The following is a 5760-nucleotide window of genomic DNA, read 5'->3' as shown; positions in this document are numbered from 1 at the left end:
ATGGTGAACTACGAAATGCTTGATCCCGTTCAAAGGTATGTAGGCAGTCTAACAGAGTTAGATGCAACCTTAAATTAACCGAGATTAATCTTTCGTTGAAATTTGTCTAAGAAGAGTAATTGGGTGATTAATTTACAAAATTTACCTTATCTTCTTGGTAAATGAGTTGGGTTATAGATTTTGTGAGCAACTCATAATTGGAAAATCAAGAATTAACCTTTTGTTGAGAATTGATGCAATAGAAGAAATATGGAGATTTAATTGGTGATCTAAACATATGCTTTGGTACTTAAAATATGACTATAGTGTTATGAGGAATTAAGGAATTTAAGTAAAAAATCGTGATTAATAGTAGCTAAATAAAATGAAGTTTAGTTTGGGCCTATCACCGATATTATTTCTCGAAATAAATATTTCGGGACGGGACGTTACAATATTCATACTCATAACTGTTTATAAACAGTTAACTATACTCATAACCATTTACCCATTTAACCATTCATTTAACCATAACCATTTACCCATTTAACCATAACCATTTACCCGTTTAGCCGTTTTTTGAACCCGTTTATCCTTTTTAAACCCATTTATCCCTTTTTTCACCCGTCTACATGTTCTTTTTTAACAATTTGAAAATTACAAAGGAAAAATTTGTCATGATTTTTGTTTTCTGACAATTAAACACCGTTATAGGTACATTTTAGCATGCATTTCCCTATTTTAATCATACAATTCCAATAATTGAAATAATAGTTTACGAACGATATTTTTCTACTCCACCCAAGCAAGTCTTTAATTATAATTCATATGATTACAAAGTAAAGCTTCTAAAAACAAAAGGTAGTTATTATATTGAATACTAGATGATTCAAAGCTCCAAAATATTCCGAAACTGAACACTTTCGAACACTAATGCTTTAGCACGTTCAATCACAAAGTCTCATCGACTCATTGTGACCAAAAGAGGCCTCCAAAAGAAATGTATAAATTGAATTAGTATCCCATTTAGGAACACCGACACCAATTAGCATGCATCCAACATAGGTAAGTGATCACAGAAAATTTACATTGTACACTCAATATATATATATATATATATATATATATATATTAAATTGGTAAATGGATACCCGTTATAACTGCAGGTAATACCCATAACCACTCATTTAAATTTCACGGAATAAACAGTTATACCCATACCCGTTTGTTCATCTAAATGGTTACTCATAACCGTAACTGTGAACTTTAAATAGACGGGTAACCGCGATTACCCAAACCCAAGGGTATTTTTCCCATCCCCAATTGTGTAATTGTAGAAAATTCTTATATTTGTGATAAACCCTTTATTTTCAACTGTGAATTCTTCGGAATTATCATCATTCTGCATGGCATGCCCTTAAACAGTGGGGGATGCATTGAGGGGCAGGAAGGTCAGCTGACCCGCCGAACTTCAGTGAACGTCTATGGATACCTTAGATGCTGACCCTCCGAACTTCGGTGAATGTTCATGGATACCTTGGGTGCTGCCCTTTTGAAGATTAGAGTTGGCTTTATACATACCCTCCAACTGACTTCAGGCCTACCAAGACTCGGTGAATGTCCATGGATACCTTGGGTGTTGCCCCTTGCATACGTTAACAGGTGTGCAATATGTCTTTCCAAATAACTTCAGGCCTACCAAGACTCGATGAAATGGCAATATGCATGCTATTTTTAGTAAAAAAAATTTGCACGCTGCGTTCACTATTATTACTGAACCCCCTAATATTATTTCCTAGATCCAACACTGCCCTTAAATATTGAATTCTTCGGAATTGTGCCTTAATTAGTCATTCATATTCATAAACGACAAGACCAACACCATTGGACCAAATTTTTAGATTCTTCCAAAGAGTGAACGACAACTTTTTATGTGCAACATGTACCAAGCTTGATTGATGCAGATTCTGAAATGATGCCAAACATGTGTTTGTTAGACGAATTTTGATTATCCTATGATTTCTAGATGACGTCACGTGTATGACGCATGGAGTCGTATGTAAAATAGCTACGTACTATTTAACTAAATTTACAGAAGACTAAGTTTAAGTTATTTGTCTACTATCATATTATATTCGTGATGAACTAAAACTACTTACAAAAAGAGCCGGAACATCATCACCTTGTGTTACTATTTTATGTATAATATGTATGACGAGTTATTGACGACATGATTTATATGCTTTACTTCTAAAATAAAATGATATAAACAAAATAAACGTATGATAATTTGACTCTACTAATAATATCACGTGATTGGGTTCCAAGTATACAAAAAATTACTCTATACCTAATAACAAGTAAGCTGCATGAGGAAAGTATTTTGCTATAAATATGCAACTCTTATAGCAGAATAGGCACCGGGATTAAGAGTGTAGAGAAGCATTATTTGAGTACACAAACTAAACTGGAGGTAGAGCAAGTGCTTGACATGAATGGAGGAATTGGGAAAACAAGCTATGCAACCAACTCTCTACTTCAAGTTAGACAGCATCCTGTTTTTTCTTGTCTCTGTGTAGACTTTACTATTTGATCATATTCGATTTTAATGAGCTTTTTTAATATGACAGGAACTAATTGTTCTCATAAAATTAAGAACATTTTAATAATATTCAGCTGTCTAAATTTATTTCAAAGAGCTGTGATTTCGATGGTGAAGCCCATAGTTAAGGCAAAAATAGAGCAGCTTTGCAGCACACTCTTCTCTGACTGTTTAAAAATAGCAGACTTGGGATGCTCTTCCGGACCCAACACCCTTTTGGCGGTATCAGATCCATCTCCTTCACTCCAAGCCTTCTTGAATGATCTTCTCGGGAACGATTTCAACACTGTGTGTAGGAGTTTGAGACCCTTCTTATCCCACATCGGGCAACAATATTTTTTCACTACCTTCAGTATAGGCTTATTCCTTCTTCTTAGTAATTAGAACTTGGACCATTTGGAAATGGATAGAAGGCTTGTGCCTTATGGTTGTGTGGATTAGGCTTGAATATAATATAGCCTAAATACAGTTAATATTAATTTATTAATTAAAAACGTTTTGATTAAAAGACACAACTATTAGAAAGATTGTGTACTTTCAAATACAATGAACAGGTATCTGAAAGGGTGTGAAACAGCCTATATATTTGCAATCACAGTATCCAAGTGAGATCATCCTTTCTTACTCTTTTACTTCCGTACGAAATTTCCAGAGAGTAAGCACACAAAGCAAATTCGCTAGAATTCTAGAATCCAGTGCGGGTTGTAGAATTAGGTAGCTGAATCTTGGTCGAGTAAACGTTGTAGAACCACAAGCACAAGAGTGGGATGAAAATACTGTTCGAAGGACATAGCTTTTACGCTAACCTCTACCTTCTGTTTTCAAGTTAGTATCATTGATATTCTTATATTAGTTTCTGTATTTATTGTATAATTTTATTTTGCACATCAAGTATTTTTGGTTAATAAAATATTAGAATTTCAAGTTCTGTTTATTTCTGCTATTTTTTGTTTATTTCTGAATTGTTCTCCAACAATGTGTTCAGGTCATTGCCAGGGTTCTACAAGAAACTTGAGGAAGAACAGAAGTTGGGGCCATTTTTCATTACTGCAATGCCTGGTTCTTTCTATGGCAGGCTTTTTTCCAAACAATTCTCTCCACTTCGTTCACTCTAATTATGCCCTTATGTGGATATCTGAGGTGTGAATTGTTTTTTTAACCCCTCATACACTTACTAATATTTTTCGTGGTGGTTTAATTAATCATGGTATTTAGTATGATAAAACGTACTGTGTAGGCTCCAGAAGGTTTGATGACCAAGGAAGGAGAGGGACTAAACAAGAAGAACATATGTAATAGCAAAAACAAGCCCATATGCTGTGTATAAGCTGTATTTTGAGCAATTCAAAAAGGACTTCACAGTGTTTTTGAGATTACGAGCAGAAGAGCTGGTCCTCTGAGGAAGTATGGCCCTCACAACAATGGGTAGCATAAAGAGCCATGGACTCAAACTCAATGATATGGTTTTAGAGGTAATGTGTGGCCGAGATTATCAAACCTAAATGTCTACGTACCAGGTAGGAACAAAACAAAAGCAACTTAATATGAATCACATTAGTTTATGGCCACTATCCCAAGCTTAATAATTAGTACTTACAATATAAATTTGTTTAAAAAAAATACAACATTTATTATTAGATATTTATTTAAGCACATCTCTAATAGAGATGGAACCAATGAAAAAACAAATAAACAAAATTGCCAATGCGATTACAAACTGAGGGCGCTCACAACAATGGGTAGCATTAAGAGCCATGGACTCAAACTCAATGATATGGTTTTGGAGGTAATGTGTGGCCGAGATTATCAAACCTAAATGTCTACGTACCAGGTAGGAACAAAATAAAAGCAACTTAATATGAACCACATTAGTTTATGGCCACTATCGCAAGCTTAATAATTAGTACTTACAATATAAATTTGTTCAAAAAAAGTACAACATTTATTATTAGATATTTATTTAAGTACATCTCTAATCGAGATGGAACCAATGGAAAAATAAATAATCAAAATTGCCAATGTGATTACAAACTGAGGGCCCTCACAACAATGGGTAGCATTAAGAGCCATGGACTCAAACTCAATGATATGGTTTTGGAGGTAATGTGTGGCCGAGATTATCAAACCTAAATGTCTACGTACCAGGTAGGAACAAAATAAAAGCAACTTAATATGAACCACATTAGTTTATGGCCACTATCGCAAGCTTAATAATTAGTACTTACAATATAAATTTGTTCAAAAAAAGTACAACATTTATTATTAGATATTTATTTAAGTACATTTCTAATCGAGATGGAACCAATGGAAAAACAAATAATCAAAATTGCCAATGCGATTACAAACTGAGGGCTATGTTCTAAATGATTCGTTATTCTACAAAGTTACAAAACACATCCTATATATAAAGAAAACTGAAAAAACAGACTAAAGCGAACCCTAATCTTAATGACAAGGAACCTTAATTTCCCATCAAAGTCTTAAAATGTACGGGTTTCCTTCAATAATTACTTTACTAATTATTTAGTTTATTTAGTCTGATGAATTTCAGGGCTTGATTGAGAAGGAAAATTTGGAGATATTCAATCTGCCATATTATCCACCAACAACAAAGGAAGTTGAAGATGTAAACGAGGATGAAGGATCTTTTACGTTGCAAAGCGTTGAAGTTTTCAAAAATGATTGGGACTCTTATATGAAGCACGCTTACAGTGACGTTGGTAAAAAGGCACGGGCTGCCGTACTTGCCACTGATATAAGAGCCGTGGGAGAGCCTGTTCTGGCAACACAATTTGGAGAAGCTGCAATGGACGATTTGTTTTGCCGGTCCGAAGAAGATGTCCTAGATCACATGGAAATGGAGAATTGCCAGTACATTAACCTGGTTATCTCTTTGACAAAGAAGCGTTGAATAGATAAATATGCAAGAAATGACAACGAAATTTAGGTTACATTGTTCTTTTTATCATTCTGCATTTCATGTTTTGTACTTCATTATAAGAAATAAATTTGCTTACTGTTAACTACTGTAGAAGATCAGCGACCTGTCAGTAAAATGAGGAAGATGAACTGAAGAGAAAGACAGCTTCGGTCTTTGTATGTATCTTGAAAAAAAAGAATAATAATAATAATTACAAGGAGTGTTGAGTATTATCCTAATAACACTTAAACAATTCTCT

At 34.1% G+C, this 5760-nt stretch overlaps 1 pseudogene; it reads left to right on the top strand.

Moving 5' to 3' along the window:
- Positions 1-5492, top strand: LOC137728119 (S-adenosyl-methionine 4-1-methyl-2-pyrrolidinyl-3-oxobutanic acid methyltransferase-like; annotated as a pseudogene).
- The last annotated feature ends 268 nt before the right edge of the window (positions 5493-5760 follow it).

The sequence above is a fragment of the Pyrus communis genome, chromosome 10, assembly GCF_041283825.1.
Source record: "Pyrus communis isolate YQ-2024b chromosome 10, ASM4128382v1, whole genome shotgun sequence".
NCBI lineage: Eukaryota > Viridiplantae > Streptophyta > Magnoliopsida > Rosales > Rosaceae > Pyrus > Pyrus communis.
This window is presented reverse-complemented; position numbering and strand designations above follow the sequence as displayed.